The sequence below is a fragment of the Mustela nivalis genome (genome assembly GCF_964662115.1).
Source record: "Mustela nivalis genome assembly, chromosome: 10".
NCBI classification, from domain to species: domain Eukaryota; kingdom Metazoa; phylum Chordata; class Mammalia; order Carnivora; family Mustelidae; genus Mustela; species Mustela nivalis.
In genome coordinates, this window is record NC_139029.1 from 39238393 (window position 1) to 39263113 (window position 24721).

At 41.6% G+C, this 24721-nt stretch overlaps 1 long non-coding RNA gene and 1 pseudogene across 2 annotated transcripts in view; one reads left to right on the top strand and one right to left on the bottom strand.

Annotated features, from left to right (window-relative positions):
• Positions 1 to 24721, top strand: part of LOC309843154 — a 69813-nt gene that overhangs the window by 28260 nt on the left and 16832 nt on the right. The window lies entirely within an intron of this gene.
• Positions 1507 to 21551, bottom strand: LOC309842474 (calreticulin-like; annotated as a pseudogene). Its single transcript has 8 exons — positions 21456 to 21551; positions 18724 to 18937; positions 16275 to 16359; positions 14862 to 15071; positions 12491 to 12604; positions 11513 to 11656; positions 7803 to 7866; positions 1507 to 4716 (listed from the first exon to the last, which is right to left on the bottom strand). The product of its transcript is annotated as a calreticulin-like (transcript).

Genomic DNA, 24721 nt, shown 5'->3' on the forward strand with positions numbered 1-24721 from the left:
CAGAGAGAGATCACAGTAGACAGAGAGGCAGGCAGAGAGAGAGAGGGAAGCAGGCTCCCTGCTGAGCAGAGAGCCCGATGCGGGACTCGATCCCAGGACCCTGAGATCATGACCTGAGCCGAAGGCAGCGGCTTAACCACTGAGCCACCCAGGCGCCCCTTCAAAAAGATTTTATTTATTTATTTGACAGACAGACATCACAAGTAGGCAGAGAGGAGGAAGCAGACTCCCCACTGAGCAGAGAGCCCAATGTGGGGCTCGATCCCAGGACCCTGGAATCATGACCTGCGCCGAAGGCAGAGGGTTTAAACCACTGAGCCACCCAGGTGCCCCTATAATCAGAATTTAAAAAAAAAAAAAAAAAAAAACAACTTCAGGTATCTGGGTGGCTCAGTTAATTGAGCATCCCACTCTTGGTTTCAGCTCAGGTCATGACCTTGGAGTTGTGAGATAGAGCCCTGCGCCAAGCTCCATGCTCAGTGGGGAATCTGCTTGAGATTCTCTCCCTCTTCCTCTCCCTCAGTCCCTCCCCCTACTCTCGTGCTCATGCTCTCTCAAATAAGTGATAAATCTTAAACAACAACAACACCTCACCCAGAGAATTATGTTTCACTGGCAGAATGGTGGTGTTCAAAAGACAAGACCTGGAAGGAAATACAAAAAATTTCCAAAGTCTGTGCCATTAGGGTGGAACTATGCATGTATTTTCCCTTGTTAAATTACCTTACTTTCTGAAATAATGTTTGTACAATCTATCAAAATAAAGACAAAAGAAATTTAACAAAAGTAAAAGCAGCACCCTTTTTTAAATGATTTTTTTATTTTTTAAAGTAAGCTCTGTGTTCAATGTGGGGCTAGAACTCACAACCTTAAGATCAAGAGTTGCATGCCCCAAAGCATCAGCCTTAATTTTTCTTAAGATTTATTTATTTATTTGAGAGAGAATGAGCTGGGGGGAGTGGGAGTTGGCAGAGGGAGAAGGAGACAGACTCTCCACAGAGCACACAGACCTGCCACATGGCTCAATCTCATGGTTCTGAGATCAAGACCTGAGGCAAAATCAAGAGTCAGATTTTCAACCAACTGAGCTACCCAAAAGCCCCTAATTTTTTTTTTTTTTTTTAAAGATTTATTTATTTAGGTGCCTGGGTAGCTCAGCTGGTTGAGCAACTGTCTTCAGCTCAGGTCATGATCCTGGAGTCCCCCAATCGCATCAGGCGCTCAGAACGGGAGTCTGCTTCTCCCTCTGCCACTCCCCCTGCTCATGCTCTCTCTCTCAAATAAATAGATAAAATATTTTTTTAAAAAGAGATTTATTTATTTACTTTACAGAGAGAGAAAGAAAAAGAGGGAGTGGGGGAAGGCAGAGGGAGAGGAAGAGAGAGAATCTTAAGCAGACTCCCCACTGAGCATGGAGCCAGGTATGGGGCTCGACTCACAAACCCAAGAACATGACCTGAGCCAAAATCAAGAGTCAAATGCCCAACCAACTGAGTCACAAAGGCACCCTTTATTTAAAAAAATGTTTTAAGATTCCCAAAGCAGCAGCTTTAAAAAATATTCAAATAGATCCATATTGTTTACTTTTCCCCTCAAATTTTGCATGAAAATCAGTATCTTTATCTGGAGATATTTGAAAATACATAACAATTAGTAGAGCATGTGCCTAACAAGTTAGGGCAGACTTTGGTAGTAAACAATGCTCACATCAAACTGGAATGCCTAAAATTTAGATTACCCACTAGCCAGCCCTCCAGCCCCAACACAATGTTCAGACTCGGGCACCAAAAGCTTTGCTCTTTTTCACAATGGGAAGATGCTTATGTTATATAAATAGGTTTAAAAATGAAGGGTGCCAAAATATGCCACCCAAAAAACGCCGCTTTAGCATTAAGGATTATTTTTAGTGAAAAGCACTTGAAAAACAGCAGATACAATAGGGACACTCTGATCTCCTCTTTTCTTCCTGAGAACAGGAGATAAAACTCCCACGTGAGAGCTGCCTTCCATCTACCAGGAGAAAAGAAACATTCTTATCATCAAGGACAGAAAGAGAATTCCACACAGACCTTGTTAAAATAATTCCTATCTTCCTATAGCCACCCTGTACACTTTTGTTATTTTTCCACAATTGCCTCTTGTTTGTTCAACCTATTTTAAAAGCATTTAAGTTTTGCCCCTTCTTTGGGCCTTCATTTCCTTATGAGGGCTCCTGTGTCACATAAAATTTATATTAAGTAAATTTCTATGCTTTTCTCCTGTTCATCTGTGTTATGTCAATGAAATGTTCAGGCCCAGCCAAAGGCCCCGGAAGGGTAGAGGTAAAGTTTTGCCTCCTCTGCAAAGCCCAGGTTTCCCAACCCAGAATATTCCAAAGATTATAAGGCTCAGAAACTACAGTAGGGGGCACCTGGGTGGCTCAGTGGGTTAAGCCTCTGCCTTCGGCTCGAGTCATGATCCCAGGGTCCTGGGATCAAGCCCCACATCAGGCTCTCTGCTCCACGGGGAGCCTGCTTCCTCCTCTCTTTCTCTCTACCTGCCCCTCTGCTTACTTGTGATCTCTGTCAAATAAACAAATAAAATCTTTAAAAAAGAAAAAGAAAAAAAACTATAGTAGGCAGCGGCCTACAGGAAAACAGGAGGAGGAATACTTGCTATTCCCCGCTGACTCATCACCCAACTCCTGTTATATGGGTGCCCTGCTCACTCACTCTGAAACTGGGTCCACACATATACTCTTACATATTCTTCAAGATCTGGCTCAAAAGCCACTTCCTTCATGAAATCTTCCCTGAAAACACCAGCCAGAGTTTTGTTCAATCTTTCAGCTTATATTTATTGAGCACCTACTATGTTCTGGACTGGTATTTGTAGCCCCGTGCTATCATATGACAGCTGTGCTTGGGCCTGACTTTCCGGCTGGGCTGGAATTAGTCCTTGATCTACTTCTTGTAAAAACAAAGGCAAGAAGGAGTCAGCACTTAATCCTCACAGCTGAGTTTGCGGTAGGTCCTGTTATTAACCCCGTCTTACAAATGTGAAAAATGAGGCAAAGGAAAGTTAGATCACTTGCCCAAGAAAATACAGCTGGTAAGTAAATAGAGCCAGGAATCTACCACGGTGGCCTCCAGCAGCTGACAATCACATTAGTTGTGTCATTTCTTAGTATGAAAAAGCTGTCACGCTTCACTCAATTGTTTGTCTGTATGCTTGGGTTTTAGAAAAATTTTTAAAACAGGAAAACTATTTTTTGCTTATTTATCTTTTTTTTTTTTAAGATTTTATTTATTTATATGACAGAGAGACACAGCAAGGGAGGGAACACAAGCAGGAGGAGTGAGTGAGGGAGAAGCAGGTTTCCCACTGACCAGGGAGCCCGATGGAAGGCTCGATCCCACGGCCCTGGGATGTTTCTCTGAGCCGAAGGCAGACGCTAAACAACTGAGCCACCCCTTGTTTATCTTAAAATGGTATTTCCTCTCTGTGCGAAGATGCCTATGATCTATATTCAATATAAGGGACATTCACTCACTCATTCAACAGCCTAGTGCAATACAAGGAACCAGAAAACTTTGGAACCAGACAAACTTGAGTTCAGATACTGGCCCTGTCCCTTACCCTTAGCAAATGACTTGCCTGTTCTAAGCAATTTCTACTTATATAAAATTAAAATAACTGTATCCTCTACAACTGCTGCCATGAGGGTTAAATGAGCACAGCACAGGAACGCCTCAAATTTATGGGAAAGCGCTTTGCAATCTGTGAAGAGCATGTGCCTACGATAGTGAGGTTATGAGCAGGTGGTAAGAAAAGATAAGACCAGCAACCCTGCAAACAAGTAACAATTATTTAAAAATTACGGCACAAAACAACAGAGAAGCAAAAGGGCTTTCACAAAGTACCTTCTTTATGTTAAGAGGAAGTCTGATTTTGTTTTTAAGTGTTTGATAACACCTGTAAGAAGAAAACCTCGTCACCCACAAGTACAACCATTAGAACTACTCAGCAAGTACTAAGTACAGATATTTACATGAAATAAAATTCCCTGGATGTACTGAGATAAACTGAAGGTGAGGATCAAGTTTTATAGCTTATTTACCAACAATTTCCTAAACAATGCAATAATGATAGTAGGAATTGTGACTATTTGTTGACTCTATTGTTATATCAGGCGGTGTACATACATGGCTCCTCTAACCCATGTGACAACCTCATGAAATAGGAATTATCACTCCCTCTCCCTTGACAAGGAAATAGAAGCCCCAAGAGGTGATGTGATTTTTCTCAAGGTCATACAAACTAAAGGAGGTAGAGTAGAAATACAAACCCAAATGTGTTCAAAAAGAGGACATAAATTTGCTCCCTAGATTCTGCCAACCTCATCAACATTTCTCTTCCTAGCAACATCCCTTGCCTCTGAGTGTAAGGGGTTTTGTTTGTTTGTTTGTTTTGTTTTGTTTTACCCAGTTACAGTTCATCCTTCTGGTCAACATAGACTTCTTCATTTTTTACCCAGAAAGGCTCTTTTGGCATCATCTTTCTTCCGCTGCCTGTCATTTCCTGGTTTCTCAGCATAATCCTCTTCACTTCCCTCTTCTTTGACTCCCCAGATGTCAACTTCTCATTCCTCCCCCTTTTCTTTTTTCTTCTTGGCTTTTCCTGCCTGTTTTCTTTTTCCATTTCTTCATATAGTTCCTTCCATTGCTTCTCTTTGTCCTGTTTAGAATGTAGAATTTCAAAATAATTTACAGACGGTATAAAAAAAGTTAACCCACTTTAGAAATGTCTGCTGTCTTCCCACGCTTTTAAAAATTTCTGGGATGGTGATTATTTACAAATTTTCAGTATGTGTGAGATGGAGAGAACTCTGTGTGTGTGTAATTTGTTCATAAATAAAATTGGTTCAGATTCAACAATCATGTACTGAATGCCTACAGCATTGCTAAGCATAGTGCTAGACAGTCTACACATGTTATCTCTATTCCTCATGACAATCTGTGAGGTAAATGTTACTAGTCCCACTTCCTAGATAAGGGATCTGAGGTTTGGACTGATTAAATTAGGCTTGTCCAAGCTGTATGGCTGGTGAGCAGTAGAACTAGAATTAGAAACACAGGTTTTCTGGATCTGAGGCTGGTCCTGTTTCTGCTATATTTAGTAACACAATCTTTATGGAACTCTTTGAATTTGTTTTTGACCTGTGATCAGTACAAATGTGCATTAGGTCAGAAATGGGACTCCTTTTATGTTCACTAATATGTTCATCTAAGTCCCAGAATTTGACCCCTAGAGCCAACTTCATAGATTTTTCTACCCAAAGGGTCATTAAAGAAGCCATACACTCTAAATTCCTGTATGGTTTTAATCTTCATCTAGAGTATCTGAGCTAACTGGTCTTTTACCCAGTTTGGATGAACAAAGCTAGCCTGTGAACCTGCACGCCAAGTAAACTGGATCCTTCTAGAATCATGCTGGGAGCAAATGCTTGACATCTTGCTCTGTTTCCCACATTTATTAGAGGAAAAACTTTCTCTTTCAATCATGCCTTTATTTTCTTATGTCTGGAAAGCACTGGCTAAAACTAAGATCTCTATTTCTCCACTTCCCCTCTCTCACTGCTCTACTGGCTCATAGGCTCCCACCCTCCATTGTTTTTTGGGTTTCTTTCTTTCTTTTTTTTTTTTTAACCAAAACTGCTCTTGCCAAAGGTAACCAGAGACTGCCAACTCCACAACTCCTCAGCTCCACTTGGACCTACGACAATCCATTGAGCCTACCTATTTTTCTTTAGAACCCCACCAGCTCATGTCCTCCCTTTTCTACTTTCTTTATTTTCTACCTTCTTGCTCCTTCCTCCAAGTTTCTTAGATGTTATTTACTCAGTGAAGCCTCTCATGATCACCCCTATTATAAAGGAGTAAAAACCTCATGACCATAGCCTTCTCTATTGCTTTATTGTTCTCTGTAGCTTATTTCACACATATGTCTTAACTTATTTGTATATTTCCTGTTGGTCTGCCCTAACTGAGTATAAGCCCCATGAGGACAGACACTTCTGTTTTATTTAACTTAGAGATCTTTAGGACTTTTAACAGTACTTTGAACAAGTATTCAATAAATATTTGTTGAGTGAATGTATGGTTTAAAAATGATGGGCACCATACCCTGAGCACTTACTGTATGCCAGGAATTTATAAGAGAGTTGTTATCATCATTCCCAAATTATAAATGAGAAAACTGAAGATCAGAAAGGTTAAATAACTTGCCCAAGATCACACAGCTAGTAAGTGATGGAGCCTGGATTTGAATATCAGCATTGTAGCTCTAAAAATCATGCTCTAGCTTGTATTGAAACTGGAATTCACTATAGATCATATAACTGTGGCAATCATTCTTTGAAAGATATATATTTAGCAATATCATTTTTCATCTTTGGTAATGTTTCATGTCAGACAGTGACTTTTCTGATAATATATAAATAGACACTGTAAATTTGGCTGAGTTAGAGTTAGTTTCCTTTTATTTTTCAATGAGGAATTTTTTTCTTTAAAAGAAATAAGAATAAAATTCATGCTCTTAACTAATACGTAATACTGCCTCAATGAAACAATATTAGATAACCCCAAAGTAAAAACAAAACAAAACCAGACTAAAAAAGTGTAAAAAGGCTTAATAGATTTTTAAAAGGATTTTATTTATTTATTTGATAGACAGAGATCACAAGTAGGCAGAGAGGCAGGCAGAGAGAGAGAGAGGAGGAAGCAGGCTCCCCGCTGAGCAGAGAGCCCAATGCAGGGCTCAATCCCAGGATCCTGGGACCATGACCTGAGCTGAAGGAACAGGCTTTAACCCACTGAGCCACCCAGGTGCCCCAAAAAGGCTTAATAGATTTTTATTTTTCCATGACGACTACTTCAATGCTTCTTTGGAAATATTAAGTACAAAAGTTCTTTCAAAAAGATTTTTTTGGGGCGCCTGGGTGGCTCAGTAGGTTGAGCCACTGCCTTCGGCTCGGGTCATGATCTCAGGGTCCTGGGATCAAGTCCCACATCGGGCTTTCTGCTCTGCAGGGGCCTGCTTCCCTTCCTCTCTCTCTGCCTGCCTCTCTGCCTACTTGTGATCTCTCTCTGTCAAATAAATAAATAAAATTCTTAAAAAAAAAAAAAAAAGATTTTTTTGGGTGTTTGTGGTTTGCTGGTATTCTAAGCATGAGTTTAATCTGCCTGCTGGGTGACCAGACCTGCCACTGGCCACAGACCTGCCACTGGCCACAGACCTGCTTGAATGGACCTTTCTGCAGAACCAGGCAGTCATGAAGCCATTGTCCCAAATATTAGTCCACCCATAAAACAGTTCTAAGAGAGCAGGAAAGCTGGTGAACAGCACTAACACCTTTCATCTTTCTCCAAGCCATGCATCAGAAGTGGGCTCAGTAGCCGTCTTCTAGATTACCACACTGTGAGCAAGGAACATGACAGAAGGAGTGGGACTTCTAACCCAACAAGCTTAACACTGTGTGTGACCTTGGGCAGTTGATATATACCCTCTGAATCTCAGTTCCTAGATCTGAAAAATGGGAATAACACTTGCCTTATTAGGTGATTTTGAGGGCTAAGTAGGATAACTTTTGGAAAGTGCTCAAGTACAAAGCTGTGGGTGTCTAGGTCTTTCCTTCCCCCTCCTCTCAGGAACATGCGACCAGCAAATGAGATAATGACTATTAAGCTGCTTTTGCAAATGCAAAAAATACTGCACAACTGAGGAGTCAGACATCTGGAATTCAGGGTGGAGGAGTACCTTACTTTTCTTATTTTAGGTCTTATTTCCAATCTCCTCAGCAAACTCTAAAATGCTACCTGATTTTACCTGTTGAAATGAAAACAGTGGGATTAGAATGAAGTTGAAGGGCTTAAAAATTCACTTGGAGGGCGCCTGGGTGGCTCAGTGGGTTAAGCCGCTGCCTTCGGCTCAGGTCATGATCCCAGGGTCCTGGGATCGAGTCCCCATCGGGCTCTCTGCTCAGCAGGGAGCCTGCTTCCTCCTCTCTCTCTCTCTCTCTGCCTGCTTCTCTGCCTACTTGTGATGTCTCTCTGTCAAATAAATAAAAATTAAAAAAATAAAAAAAAATTCACTTGGAGGCCTTGCTAAATGCAAATTCAAAGGCAATGGGCCCAGAGATTTTAATCAGTAATTGAGGCAGAATGGGGGGGAATACAAAGGTGATTAATAATACAGAGGGTCCAGAATGTTATACCACCTTTGCTGATCCACTCTAGAAGGAAATTAATTTACTGTTTCCCAAGATTTGTGTTCCTCAAACCTCTGACCACTATTATGAAGAAATTTTCATCATTCTGCTAGGCTCCAAATTGCTGCCCAGTGACACTTGTCCCAGCTCAGATTGATGGGATCTACCTTTCGTGCCACTTAGAGATGCCCTTTTAAAGATTCTCTCCTTAAAATAATCAGAAAAACTAAGAGAACATAAGAAAAAGTTATGACAAAAAGTGTGAGCAGAATTTTAAACTCTCTACTATATTTCTCTATTTTCTGAAGTTAATATATTTAGTATTTACAATTGAAGGAAAAGATAAACTAAGTCAATGGCATAATATAAGTCTAGTGTTTGTTGATTTAATTATAAAGGAACAGAATACAGTGACCACAAGTCATGGAGTCAGACAGACCAGTTCTACCACATACTAGCTGTATGACTTTGGGCAAATTACTCAACTCCCCTGAGCCTCTTCCCTCATAAGTAAAATATTGAGAATATCTCCCTCGCAGTGTTATCATAAGAATTAGAAATAATGGGGACGCCTGGGTGGCTCAGTGGGTTGAAGCTTCTGCCTTCAGCTCAGATCATGATCCCAGGGTCCTGGGATTGAGCCCCGCATCGGGCTCTCTGCTCAGCATGGAGCCTGCTTCCCCCTCTCTCTGCCTGCCTCTCTGCCTACTTGTGATCTCTGTCTGTCAAATAAATAAATAAAATTTTAAAAAAAAAGAATTAGAAATAATGTATGTAAAGCGCAGAGTCTGGCAGGTAATAGTCACTCAATAAATGGCAGTAATTATCATAACTTTCAATATCTGGATCTGTTTCAGAAGGAGCAGAAAGAGGGTCATTCTGTATTTCTTCATTTTAGGAGTATGTTGGTTAATTGTGTGGGAGCAGTGTGTGACCAAAAGAAAGTTTTCAACATGAGTTATCATGTGTTCCTCCTCCAAGATCTGAAAAAAGTTTTGTTTTGATGAGAAGACTTTCATTTGGTTTATATCATCCCACCACCCTGCCTCCAACAGAATAAATGACAAAACAAAAGCTGTTTTGAATAGAGATTATTTTGCTCGGAGCCATTTCTTAGTTGTTTTTAATAATTCCTTGTACAGCGTTAAGAGATTTTTTTACCTTTGGGATTTTTTTTTCCTCTTTTGAGTTGTCAGCAGTCTTGGTTAGAGAACAGCTCATTTATTGGCTCTTCCATTGTCCTTATTCCCACAAAAAATGTTCCTAATCTTCCCTGTTCTCTTCAGTGCCCTTTTATTCCCATCTTCCTAACATTAAATTCATGGGGCTTTCCATTGTGGTTTAGCCATACTCATTGCATGATTTTGTATCATTATTCCCTCAATGATCATAAGGGGTCCCAAAAAGAAGAGAAAGAATTTTCTTTCTTTTTTTTAAAAAAAGATTTTATTTATTTATTTATGTGAGAAAGAGCAAGATTACAAGGGGTTGGCAAGAGGGAGAAGCAGACTTCCCCCTGAGCAGGGAGCCCTGGGATTATGACCTGAGCCAAAGACAGACGCTTAGCAGACTGAAATACTCAAGCACCCAAGAGAAAGAATTTTCTTTCTTTATGGCCATCTCCTTCCGCCTCTGTCCTGATAAAACAATGCAACCACTTTTGCTTAAACAACAACAACAACAACAAAACTAAGGGGATTATGTAAGGAGGCATCAGAACAGAGGGGAAAGGGTCAGGGATCAGGCAGGAAAGTTGACCAGCTTTCTAGGCTAGGTCCCATCAGGAGGACAACTGAGCTCACAGAGGCTGGAAACCCCCATTGAGACAGGACGAGGGAGGGAATTCCCATCTATCTCCACGCTGAGAGTCCCTAGGCGTTTCCAGTAAGGTGCAGGGACCCCGTGGTAAACCGGATGTGTCCAGTTAGTTAGGTGTGTCATGTGAAGTAAGACTGGGAGTATCAGACCCAGTTAGAACCTAGAAGGAAAGGAGGCCTGCAAGGATCATGTAAGCATGATGCAGAACTATGTCACAAGAAAAACAACAATTGAGATAATGCTGGAGTTTTAGAAATGTAGTCTCTCAGGCTTTAGTAGTCCCAGACATGCTGTATCAGAATCTACATTTTAATAAGATCCTCTAGTGATTCGTATGCACATTAAAGAGTGAGAAGCATTTCTTCAGTGGGAATTTAAATTCTCAAATAGAAGGTTTGCCTGTTGGAGAGGTTGATACAACTCAAAACAATGAGTGCCAGGAAAGATGACTAGAAGAGAGAGAAATGCTAGGTCAAGAACTGCCATCACGGTCCCTTGGACGTCTTAGTCAGTGGAGCATCTGACTCGTGATTTTGGCTCAGGTCATGATCCCAGAGGCATGAGATGGAGCCCTCCTTCAGGCTCCACACTCAGCAGGAAATCTGTTTGAGATTTTCACTCTTCCTCTACCCCTTCCCCTACTCTTTCTCGAGCATGCACACTCTCTCTCTTTTTCTCTCTCTCTCTGAGATAAATAAATCTTTGAAAAAAATTTTTAAGAAAGAATTACCATCATGGCTGGGCCAATCACATCTGACATCTGTCTGGGGATTTTATTTTTATTTATTTATTTAAAGATTTATTTATTTATTTGAGAGAGAGAGAGAGAGCAGCAGGAAGGGCAGAGGGAGAGAGAAAATCCTGAAGCTGACTCCCCACTGAATGGGGGGTCTGAGCCGACTCCATCCCAGGACCTGGAGATCATGACCTAAGCCAAAAACAAGTCAGCTGCCTAACCAACGTGCCATCCAGGAGCCCCTGGGGATTTTAATATTTCAAAATTTTACCACATTGCTGATGATTCACTATGCCCCAAATCACCCCCAAGAATCATGCAGGACCAGCAGGGCAGTCTAAACTACTAGAAGTCTGAATCTGGCCTCTGAAAGACCTACACTCAAATCTCAGATTTTCTGTTCACCAAATGTGTCTTTGGGCAAATTATTTATCTTTTTCCAAACCTCAGAAATAGGAAGTTTCATAGTGAGAATCAAGTAGTATTTGCAAAGTCTCTGATATGGTACTTGGTACATGGTAGGGACTCAGTACATTTTAGCTATTGTGGTTATCAGGACACATATCATTAGTCCCATTTTAAAGATGAGCAATTTAAGGCTTAGAAAGATCAAGTCTCATTTAAGTCTTGTGATTTCTAGCCTGCAGTTCCACTTTATGAAAACTTTAGAAGGACTGTTGATCAGTGGCTCTGAGCCCAGAGAACTTAACCTGCCAAAGGTCCAGGCCAAGAACACTGATGTTCTAATAGTGACAAATGGTGGGGTCAGGCTTACATTTAGGTTTGTCTGTTTCTGGATGAATCCACTCCCCTTGGTAACTGAGATTATCAATGATCTGAGGTTTCCATTGTCCCTAAACAAAGAACCAAAGAGTGAACATGGCATCAGTATTTTCCCTTTCTTCTCATATAATCAGAAAGACCAAATAATTTATAAAGACAGTTGTATATTAGAGCAGGATTCCTGTAGCTTCTTTCTCTTTTTTTGAGCTAATGCATGAGGCTGTTCCTGACTTTCCTTTCTACCTAGAGGGAGCTGAACAAGGTGACAGAAACCCATTCTGAGCCTGGTCCCTTCTCTGTGCCTAAGTTTGTTTATGAAGTTAAGAAAACGTAGCTTCACAGGGAACACCATTTAAGGACTTTGGCACTTGGGACCGTTATCTTCCTGAACAGTAACACAGGAAACTATAGCCAAATAAAATCATGCTTATGTCAGTTTTATCTTTGGACCATTTGGTAGCTGATTCCTTTAGTTTCTTCTCATGTCTGATAGGAGGTCTGGAGTTAGCCCTTAAAAAGAAGTTCCCCATCCCCACCCCCAACACCTTTGGCTCATTCATGTCCTACTTTTCCCTTTCAGAATCACTGCTGAGATTTCCAGTTCCTGACCCCAGACCCATTTCCTATTTTGACCATGTTCCTTTGGCTGCTTTCTACCACTCTGGACAAACCCCTTGTCTAGGGCTGGCTGGATCTCCCCCTCCCAGCATTGACCTTTACCAGACCACCCCCACCCAGGTAGGCACAGCCCTGAGATTAGGACCCAAATGAGGCAATAGTCTTATGGGCAGTGGGTGGTGGTGAGAGGAAAACCACAGGATCTCAGAGTTTCTTTTCTACAAATTAAACTTCACATCTCTTCTGTCTTACTTCTCATACCCATTGCAAGGAGAGGCCCCCCTCATCTTATACTCCAGGTTTGGTATCACAGGTTCTTCCCACTCCCCATCCATTACCTCATTCCAGTCATCTGGCTTCTTGATGTTTCTGTCTAGGAAGTATTCGAAGTCCTCCCAGTCCTAAAACAAAATGTTCCTCCTTGAGGACAGGTGAGTGGGCTGGGATGAAACTGGGTCCATGTAGTCAGGCTAGACGTAGCTCCTTAACCCTGTCAACGTCCTGTCCTTACCACTATGAGAGCCCAGCTCCAGATTCTGTAAGCAAACCCAAAACAGGAGAGGAAAAAGCCTTTAAGCAACTCCAGCTCCTCCTCAAGTTCACAATCACTTTGACCTTGAATACTTTAAGCTCAAATAATATGTCAATTTCCCTTGTGTCTGACCCTCTCTCTCCCTCAATCATGTGCCTTTATTGTCAGAACAAGTATTCTAGCCTGTATCCCTCTTCCTGAAGACCTCTCTTGGTCATCTTCTTTGTACCCAAGATGCTCCCAGACCTATAAGAGTCCCTTGTACTCCAGGCCCCTTCTATTTACCAAGACAAACCTCCAAGTCACAAACACCCTACCCTGACTTTCATATGTCTTCTGCTGTGGAACCACCAGTTTTGCTCTGTCTACCTAGCAGTTCACCTTGGTGCTAACCATTTGCCAAGACTGACTGAAAGCTTCAATGCAAAGCCTACCAGACTCTAAGTTATTCCTTAGCATTGCAACTAAGAAAGTTCTCTAGTTCCTGAGCTGTCTCAGCTGCCTTTTGATTCCTGACATGTACCAGTCAGCATCCCATCATGGAAGCTCTAGTCTAAATAGATCCCTGCCTATCTAACTACTTTCCATCTTCTCTAGTTCTACTCAGCAGGGAGCATAGAGGCCTGTAACCTCTCTCCTCTTCCCTAAACATTGAGCCAGGTGCACGGGTGCACGGTCATCAACAGGAGTGAAGGTCTGTGGTTAATCCTGCTTCTCTGAGCCTGCCTGCTGGGCCTGGGGGAAACCTAGACCCTATTTTTCCTGTGGTGCTAAAGGCACAGACACAGCCTGATCATCTCTCTTAATTCTCTGGCTATACTTCCCTCCCACAGAACTGGAGGCCTTTGCTAAATCACCCTACGCATGGCTGGGGCACTGCCCACCTCTCTGCAGGCCTCTTCTTAGGGACTTCTTAGGGATTCCAGCTGCTGGGTCCTATGTTGCTCTTTGTTTAACCCCAAACATCTCCTCTGCATGAGGATGATTCTGCTCTGACCTGTGGAACAGCAACAAAGTAAGTGAGGCCCTCCAGGACTGGCTCCAACAGAACTTTCCAACCTCATCTCCTACCAGTCTCTACCTCAAACTTGAAGCTCCCCCAATACTAAACTGCTGTTTCAGTTCTTTACACAACCATGTTGCTTTCTGCCTAATTCTTGTACCTTTGCTCTTGCTGTTCTCTGGGTCTGGAATGTCTTCCCTCCAACCCAATTTCCTACGTCGCTTGCTCTAATGAATTCGGCATTTGAAATTCAGTACATTATTAACATATAAATCCCATATATTAAGGACTTACTATATACCAGTCACTGTATTATGTATGTTAGTTCATTTAATCTTCACAACAACCTTCCCCTGTGGGTATTATAATAATCCCTTTTTGTGAAATTGACTTTCATAACAATTATATACCTTGCCCAAAATCTAACTGCAAGTAGGCTGGCGTCTCATCGGTAGTAAAGGATGGAACTCAGATTCAAACCTGTATCTATCTAACTCCAGAGTCTATTTCTAACTCATAGGTTAACACAATCACTCAAACATTGGCTCCTCCTTCCTAGAGCACTGTCTGTACCCTAATACAGGCTAGGTTAGGAGCTTCTTTTGGGTTCTATAGGCTTTGAGCTTCCCTCTCAGCACTAATTACACAGTATGATCTTCATCTGTGTAGTTGTCTGCATCCCACACTAGATTCTGAATCCCAGGAGAATTCTCAATCCCTGGATTGTCCTATCCATAGCTATATACAATAGAGCTTCCCAGTGAATGATAATAAATCAGTGAATATACGTCACAGATTCCCCATATCAATAACTCTGGAATCAGAGATGCAGGTTCAGATCCTGATGCTAATGTATATATACTTGGCAAGTCACTTCATTTTCTAAGTGTCAGTTTCCTTATTCATAACAGCAATCAGCGCACACTGTTCACAGAGGCTGCCAGAAGGACCAATGTCTCAAAAAAATGTGAATTACTTCCCTCTTTTCTCCACACCTCTTTGGATACCAATATTTAGCTGGATACCTCCCTAAGGGATTAATGCCCCAGTTTTTGCCTTTATTCCCAGCCTTTTTTTCCCCACTCCAATAGCTGACATCTCCACCAGACAAACACTGTCTAATCTCAGGTTTCTTATCTCTAGGATCCTCTGTTTGTAGACTTTCTTCCCATTTCCTTGGTTTCCAGGCACAGAGGGCTTTTATCTTCTTGGGAGGCAGGAAGTCCCAGTCATCCTCCAGACCTCCAGTTGCCACTTGCTAGTTATTGATTTTGACCTCATAAGTAGCATTGGGGTGAATGGTCAGAGTGCATAGGTGAATGTCTTTATTGATCTAGAAAGGAGATAGGGAATATCTCAGTCCATATTGGACATCTTTGGTCCTCAATCATTAAATGCACTACCAAAAATAGTTTCTGAATGCCACCCTGCACATATACACAAACATACTTCACCACATACCTCCTCCCATTTCTGTGGTTAACCCCATAGAGACTCTGGATCTCATTCTCCTAAGTACACACTCCTTTGGTCTTTCCTAAACCTCATCTTTCTTCCATCACAGCTCTGGTCATTCTCTGATCTTGTCTGTTTTTCTGTATGTCCTCCTAGATTGTAAGTTTCTCGACGGAAGAGGTCATGTCTGACTCTTTTGTTGTGTCTGCAGCTTCCAACACAAAGCCTACTCCAGAGGAAGACCTCAGGGAGCCCTGCAGGTACAGTCCTGCTGACAAAGGACTTAAGCCTGAACACAAGTTCTCCAATGATGCAGGTCCTATGGGCTTTTCTAGACCCAGTTCCTGCCCCTCTCTGGCACTCTAGTTGTGCCAAATTCCTTGCAAATTTCTCAAGTCTTCTTGACTTTTCTCATGTGATTCCCTCTTCCAGGAATTAAATCATAAAATTATCACTTTTTCACAAAACCAATTCATGCTCATCTTTCAAAACTCAGCATGGGGGAGTCCTCTAAGTCCTCTAAGAAATATTTCCTAAGCCTCCAGTTTATGTAGGGGGCTTCTTCTATGCTTTTCCAGACCCTCAACATACTAGGTAGTTCTCTCCTTTTTTTTTTTTTTTATTCATACCTTCACTGAACTGTGAGATCAGGGCCATGTCTGGCTCACTCTATCACTACTAGCCCAAGGCCCAACACAGAGTTGGCATTTGATGATTGACTGTTGAGTTGTTAATAAAATCCAGCTATTATCCTCCAACCAACTTAGATCTCTCTAACTTGATGTTACTAAGATATACCCATCACACATATTTAAGCCCAGCACTCCCTACCTCCCCCATCCCTTCAGTATTTATTAGTGGGCAACTAGACCATGCCAAACATTCTTCCAAGAGGGGACCTTATCTGACTTCCTAGCCTTTCAGAAACTGCTCCTATGTGAACTTCTATAGTTTATAGCACTTCTCTATATCTATTTTCTGATAGCATTTAATCTGTGGGGTTTTTGTAAGAATTAAGTGAGATAACATATACAAAATGCTTATCCTTCTCTCCAAACCTGAAGACCAGCCCACATACCACTCTGCATTTGATTGTCTTTTTGTTCTCATGATATTTCCCTAGGTAGCAAAGGAAGCCCTGTATTTTGTTATTGCCAAAGCCACAGATGCCAAGGCCAGCGCCTAGAAATTAAACCCTCATGCATGATTTTGTATCATTTTTAGGCAGTTTGCCTCGGATGAGGCTAAGACAGACATAACCTTGTATTAATCAGGGTCTCAGCAAGAAACAGATAGCACACTCACATTTAGGATTACTTGACAGGAATTTAATAAAAGAACTATTTACAAAGAAGGGGGCAGGACATTAAGAAGACATAAGAATAGCGTTGTTCTGTGAGCTAGTAACAGTAGGATTATTCCTATCCCTATCTTTGCAAGGAGCAAGAGTAGTTACCAGAGCCTGGAAGAAAAAAAGTCCTGTGGGGAGGGTGGCCAGGAGGGAAGTTGTAACTTTCAGTTGAGAGCCACAGCTCTCTCCCTCCCTCTGATCTCCTGCCAAGGCTTCCACTGACCAAATCCAACCAGAAAGCCCCTCCCATGCCAGGTATCTTATACCATATCATTTAGTTCTTAGGACAAGTAGCTGTTACTATCTCCACTTTTCGCTGGGAAAGCTGTGGCTCAGAAAAGTTCAGTATCTCGCCCAAGGTCAAAGAGCTAATAAGTAGCACTGCTGGGATTCAGCCCAAGCCTAGGGAGAAACAGAGCCTGGGGTTCTTTCTGCTTTGTGAAAACTTTAGAAGCACTTGTGGGTCAGTGGCTCTGAGCCTGGAAAGCTTAATGTGACAAAGGTCCAAGAATAGGTTTTAAGCTAGTTTTTCAACCTCATTTCCCATGTTATTGCTCTCTGACTATACTAAACACAAACACACACACACACACACACACACACACACACACACACACACACACGATGAGTTCTAGCCACACAGGTCTCATCATTTTTCTACTTGCATTTCAATTTCACGTCTCTGAGGTTTTGCACCACTTCCTCTGTCCTCATTATAGTCCCTTCACCTCCTTCTCGGCCTATTAAAATCTAACTCATTCTTCAAAGAACAATTAATACTCCCTCCAAAAGCCCCCAGTTGGACTGAGTCATGCCATCTTTTGTGGTCTCATAGCTTCCTCACTAATATCTTTTTTAAAGTATCTCTTTCGTTCTGCCTTTTAAAGAACAATTCACATGCCTGTGTCCCCACCAAATAGAAGGCAAAAGCATAGAATAGAAAAAAGCACAGGCTTCAAGTCAGATGGACTGGGTTAAAATTCTGCCTTCTCACTTATTCACCTTGGGCAAATTTCTCACCTCTTCTTCCTCATCTGTAAAATGGAGCTGATAACAGCTGAAACTGGTTTGGTTGTTTGAGCATTGAACAAATAATATTCATATGAAAAAAATCACATTTGAAACAGAGTGCCTGGGTGGCTCAGTTGGTTAAGTGACTGCCTTCAGCTCAGGTAATGATCCTGAAGTCCCAGGATAGAGTTCTACATCAGGCTCCCTGCTCAGCAGGGAGTCTGCGTCTCTCCCTCTGACCCTCTCCCTTCTCGTGTTCTCTCTCTCTCTTTCAAATAAATAAATAAAATATTTAAAAAAAAAGAAAAATTATTTTCAATTTCTCTACTATAACCACCTCATACATATACACATATAAACTCCTTGTGAGGGGGCATTTAGACCCTCACAGAGTACTATATCATTCTATGCATGGATAAGATTGAAAGATGAGAGAGAAAGACTTGGGGGAAGGGGCTGCAGACAGAAAAAGGGAAAGAGGATGAGGAAGATTTTGGCAAGGGTTTGAAGCAAGAGATCTGAAACTCTTTGGGAGAAGAAAGAAAAGTTTAAAGAGAATTTTAAGGAAATTTTGCCATATGACATGTGGTACAACACTTTCCTCTGACTTTGTATAAAAACATTTGATAAAATCCACATTCTTCATCAGAGCTTTGGGAGTTGGGTTAATTTTTGTTGTTTGTTAGTTTTTTAATCTCAACCACCATTCAAGTTTGGAGTGAAGTAAGAGCTAGATTGACCCAAGGAGGCCTAGTGACATATTAAGGTTATAGATGCAATACTCTGGACTCATTATAAATGCTAGATCAAGGTGATTTCCCTGACCTCCTGTGCCTTCTCTCTCAAGTGCAGGAACCCCCTTCAGAGCACAAAGCCTATCGTAGCAGGTACATTCTGAGAGTGTCCACACAGTTTATGATTTCTTTCTCCTTTTTTGAGAACTGCAGCCATGTTAATACCATGTGGCTCTCTACCTCTTTGTTCTACTTATACTAAACTAACATTTGGTTTAAAGTTGGTTTTTTTTTTCTTTTTTTTTTCAGGTTGTTGAAGAGTCTTACTGCATAGGAATATGGATTAGAAATTTCCTGTTTTGGGTCAATCTGAGTCTCGTTAACAATTAGAATGGCTCTCGTTAAGACCCCAAGGGGCTTATAGTGACCGCTACAGAGAGCTTAGAAACATGATGTAATACTCAGATTCTGAATGCACATCCTCCTGGTTTAGGGTGTCAGGAAAGAGTCTCACACACCCGTCACCACAATCAATGCTTTGCTCATGTCTTACTGAAAACTGAACCACCAAGGTCTCATTCTCATTGCTGAATGGCTTAAACCTGGTTGAAAGGGCATAAAACTGGGCATCTTCACTGGTCTGGAAACACGGGAGCAGAGAACACAGAATCTTCAGGCTTACATATTCAAAGAACAGCCAGAGAGACCCAGTACTTGGGCTCTCCTACCTCTGGTACTTTCTTATAAACCTACTATGTGCCAAGTCCTATGCTGGACACATTACCTCATTCAAGCCTCAGAGGAACTCTGCAAAATGGGTATTACCTCTACAAATTAGGAATCTGAGTCATAGGGAGTTGGAATGACATGCCTAGACCCATGTGGCTAATGGGAACTCAACTAGGATTTTAATCCATGTTTCTCTGATTCCTTCTCCCCCTTATACCTTTCTGCCTTGAATTCTCAGAAGATGGTTAAATACTGTTCTGCAGCTTTACAAAACTAGACCCTGTTTATCCTGAGACCCACTCAACATTTCTAGTCTAAGTACATCACCTGATAGATGAGGAAAGCAAGCCCCGGAGAGGGAAAATTACTTATCCAAGATCGCATAGTCACAAATGACAGACATAGAAGCCAAGTCTCTTGAGTTCCAAGTCAGCGGTCTTTCCATTATTCCATGCTACTGCCCAGCTGTTTACTGGTTGTGACTTTGTCTGTCATTTCAACTTTCTGAGCCTCAGTTGCCTTATCAGAAAATGTAAATAATTATTCCTACCTCATAGGGATCCCATGATAGTCAAATGGGTAAGAGCTGTGAGAAGCACTTTGTAAACTGCCAACATAAAATGCAAGGGGCTATCATTATTCATGCTTAGAGAGGATCCTTCTTCCATGATTCCATAGCTCTCTGTATTTCCCTGGGTCACACTAGGCTGCAAGTAGGTTTATTTCAGTCTCTTTGAATAGTTCTTAAGCTACTGAAGAACAAGGGTATCTTTATATTCCTAGCATCTAGGCCAAGGCTTGGCATAGAAGAAATGTTCAGTAAATAGGTGTTAAATTGCATAGAAGCAGCACAGCTCCTGATTCAGCTGTCTCTGAAGCATTTATTGCAAATGAGTGCTAAGTGCTAAGCACTTTCATGTCTGATATTGCATTAGGAACTGTCTGTAGTTTAAAGAGTATGCTTACTTCCCTGAAGACCTCATGTGAGGTTAAAGTGGCTAGAGAAGACTTCAGGGAAAGGGAGTGAGCCCAAGGGAAAAAACACAGAACCTATAAGCAGAAGACCAGGCTCTACCAGATCCTGCTATGGAGTCCAACGCAATCCCCCCCCACCCATTCCCTTACTGAGCCTTATTTGCACCCAAGAGCTCTTCTAGACAACCAAGGGGAATCTAATGAACTTGAGCTGGATGAGACAGGAGGAGCAATATACAAGTCAAATTGAGAGGAAATGGGTGGCTGTGCCGATGCCCCCAGAGCCACCAAGAAACAGGCATCCCACAAGTCACTCAGTCTGGAATTCTCTCTCCTTTGGAAACAATTTTCCAGAGTGGATTTAAATGAGATTTTAAATGCTCAAGCCAATTTGTAATTCTCTCCTTTAATAAACATGAAAATGAGATTCACAACAGTAGCCAGGAGAGAGAAGATGGGAAGTTACTCCAGGGGACAATCAATGGATTCTATTTATAGGATAAAAGCTTTCTCAGACAAAAAAAAAAAAAAAAAAAAAATCCTTGCCGTAGACCTTGTCCTCAGAGCTCCCCCTTCCTTCATAATATTATTTGGCTCTTACAGCAGCCCTGTCTAATGAGCATGACAGTTGATGATAATCATCTCCATCTAATATCAAGGCTCAGAGAAGTAAAAAGACTTGCCCAAATTATGCAGCTAGTGAGTCATGGGAGTTAGCCTTAGGTCTGTCTGCTCCACTCTCCTTTGTATCAAGCTGCTCTAGGGGAAGCAACATTTGGAGGTTATACAGTGCTTTTCCCTCTTTCAAGTTCACTGTTATATAAAAAAATCCCAGGGTGGGGGAAAAGCTGGCTAGTCCAGCAGTAATGAACACAGTCCCGGAGTCAGACCTAGAATCTAATCTCAGCTCTGCTCTCACCAGCTGTGTATACAGCTTTGGGCAAATTACCCATCCTTTCTGGGGCTCCTGTGCAAAACTGGGAACATAACAGTAACCATCTCATGAAGTTGTTAGGAAGGCAGCTATGCTCACCACTATACCACCAACGCTGCACTCATGAAGTTGTTAGGAAGATTAATGGGGATAATGTGTCTAAGGGCTTAGTTTCGAATACCTGTTATTTAAAGAATTTATTTACTTGACAGAGAGAGAGAGTCTGTGAGAGAGAGCACAAGCAGGGAGAGCAGCAGGAAGAAGGATAAGCAGGCTCCCTGCTAAGCAGGACTCCAGGATCATGACCTGAGCTGAAGGCAGATGCCTAACTAACTGAGCCACCCAGGCACCCCTGAATACCTTTATTTAATAAATGGTCATTATTATTTTTGTGGACAGTTCATTCTTCTCTACTACTTTTTATTATTCTAACGAAGAGAAAACAATTGATAATATGTGTAAAAACAACTGTATAAAATCAGAACTTTTTTCCAGTCAATCAGTATATTCCTGGATTTCAGCATTTACCTTTATCCTTTCCTTTGTCTCCATAAAATTTTCCTTTAGTAAACCGAAATTACCATAATCCAGCCCTAGATTCCACCCATCACTTTTTCCATCCATCAATGGGATAAAGAAGAAAAGCAATATATAGAAATGATTTGTGTTTTCTTAAAGATAGTAAGATGCAGCTAGGGCTGACCAAGCTGGCAGGAACAATAAGAGAATATCATGTGATAATTCCAGTATTTCTGAAATCCCCTTCGCTATCTGATGCCTAAATTCCACCATTTGTGCCCTACCTTGTGAAGTGGCTTGACTACCAAATATCTGAGCCACTTACATGTAAATGCTCCAGTCTACCCTCCTCTATGGGAATGAAGTCCAAAAACCAGCATGGCAATGTATGGTTGAAAGGTTTCAGACATTCTCTTAAAAATAGACAGAAAAAAATATGGTTAGGGGAATGAAGCCCTTACACATATTTATGTCTAAGTAGGATAAAACAATAAAATCACCTCACCAAATAAAGAGATCAGTAATACCATTTTATACTTCTTGAATTAATAATGATGTTATTAAATAATCAATTTCCATTTGCCCTTTTTTATTGCTTAGACTTTTTAGACTCTCCCTTGCAGTTTTGAGGAGATGCTGATAAATTTGTTTTGCTTTGGCATAGAAGGCATACAGACAAAGAGGCATTCTTTTTGGGACCTGGCACTGCATCCAAACATTCAGTGCCTTTCTGATTTTATGCCTCCGAGTTGCTGATTCCCACTTCCTGGTCCCACGGGGGTCTGAGAGTCAAAGGGCAATTTGGCAGCTCGAGATGGAAGAGGCCTTAGGTGTAACCTTCACGTCATCTCCTCCCTACAGCTGAATGGATATTTGTCAAATTCCGCTACCCAATATCTAGGGTTATTGCCTTAGCTCTTAGCCCGTGAAAACTCCATATCCAGTAAGACCACACTGAGCTGGTTCTGTCAGCTCCTGTTACTCAAGCCCAACAACTCAACTACCTCCCCGATGAGGCCCAGGGGATGGGTTTGCTTTCCCCAGTCTTGCCCTATCCCAAGATCTCAGTGTTAGACAGGCCAAGACATCTCAGTGGCCACCTCACCCACCACTCCTGACAGTGGGGCCCCAAGAGCTTCTCTCCATCTAATGTTGCTGTGGTTAGACTGGAGTGAACACCAATCCCCTAACCACAGTTCATCCAATGGAGGATAAGAATGGATAGCAAAGTCAAAATATTGGTAATGTGTTTGGCCTTCATGTGAGTCCCTTAGAAATTTCTCCTTGTTTATTCTGATGGATAACGCTGTGAAAAGATACTATTAATTTCATTTTGTATCTAGTAAGACCCGGCCTTTCTTCTGGAATAAGAGGGGGATACAGGGGGAAAATGTTATAAAGAACAAAAAAATTGTATAATCATACTAACAGCTACTGTTCAGCAACCATATGTCAAGCATTGTGCTGAGTGCCTTCCATGCATTATCTCACTGCATTCTCATAATAGCTCTGTGACGAATGTGCTATTTTCCCCCCATTCAAAAGATGAGAAAAGAGAAGCTTAGAAACTTGTCCAAGAGCCCAGTTTGTAAGTAAGTGCACAAGCCAGATTCAGACCCAGGCCTATATAACACTAAAATCTTTACTTTAACCCTCATACTCTACGGCTTCCCATGAAGTGATGTGTGTGAAAAGCCCTTTATAACCTAAAGAGTGCACAGAAAAGTAAGAGACATAAGCCTTTACAGTTTGTAATAAAATTATTTGTATATAATTTGAATGATGTCTGTCTTTCCCAGACACCACCAGACTGGTAAGTTCCGTAACTATTTTGCTTAGCAATGTGTCCCAGTATCTCACACAGAGTTAATTGCCAAAATATTTGTTGAATGACTGAATGGATGTATGGATGACCTTTTCTTTTGCCTATGCCATAATATTCTCAGCCTTACAAATAGACTGATTCATATATTAATCCATTTGACAAATATTAAATGAATTTAACAAGTATGTAGAAACAGTTGTACAACTTTAATCTTGAACTTTTGGTAAGAAAGGTTAGGATAGAACTCAGAACTTCTTTTTTTTTTTTTTTTTAAGATTTTATCCATTTATTTGACAGAGAGAGATCACAAGTAGACAGAGAGGCAGGCAGAGAGAGAGGAAGGGAAGCAAGCTCCCTGCTGAGCAGAGGAGGGTCGATCCCAGGACCCTGAGACCATGACCCCAGCCAAAGGCAGCGGCTTAACGCACTGAGCCACCCAGGCGCCCCCAGAACTCAGAACTTCTTATGAGTGATTATCTTTTTGGGTGAACAGTATATCAAACCTGACACGATTTAAGATGTCCCAAAATAAGGAGCCTATCTTGTTAAGAGAATAGTGTCACATGGTTAATAAAGTCCTACTTTAATGTTTTAGACTTTTCTTCTTAGCATCATAACATCTAAACATCATAGAAGGCTCAATCCAAAATGACTCCCGGTGGTCATTTTGTCTGACCTCCTCATATTACAGGCAGGGAAACTGAAGCCTAGAGAAGAAAGTGACTTGTTTACAGACACAAAATTGTCAGTTGCAGAGCTGAGATTAGAACCCAGTTCTTCTGCACCCTGGCGCTGGGCTCATTGTTCTTTCATTCAACAAATACTTCTTGAATATTCACTTTGTGCAAGACACTAGGTACACAGACATGAATCTGACAAGTTCCCTTTAGAGAACTGTGAGCTTCAGAAAGCTCAGAATCTGATGGAAGAGACAGACAAGGAGACAGTTACAATACAGTGCGGTAAGGACAGTGATAGAAGGAAGCACAGGGACAATGAAATTCAGAAAAGCACTGCCTTGGGGCGCCTGGGTGGCTCAGTGGATTAAAGCCTCTGCCTTCGGCTCAGCAGGGAGCCTGCTTCCCTCTTTCTCTCTGCCTCTCTCTGCCTACTTATGATCTCTGTCTGTCCAATAAACAAATAAAATCTTTTTTTTAAAGATATTATTTTTTTATTTGTCAGAGAGAGAGGGGGAGAGAGAGCGAGCGAGTGCAGGCAGAGGCAGAGGGAGAAGCGGTCTCCCTACCGAGTGTGGAGCCGGATGTAGAACTCGATTCCAGATCCCAGGAAGCTGGGATCATGACCTGAGCCAAAGGCAGCCACTTAACCAACTGAGCCATCCAGGCGTCCCATAAAATCTTTAAAAAAGGAAAGAAAGAAAGAAAAGCACTGTCTGCCCTCCAAAGACAGGGTTGACTTCAGAGAAGGCAAACCTGAAGAAGTAAGAATT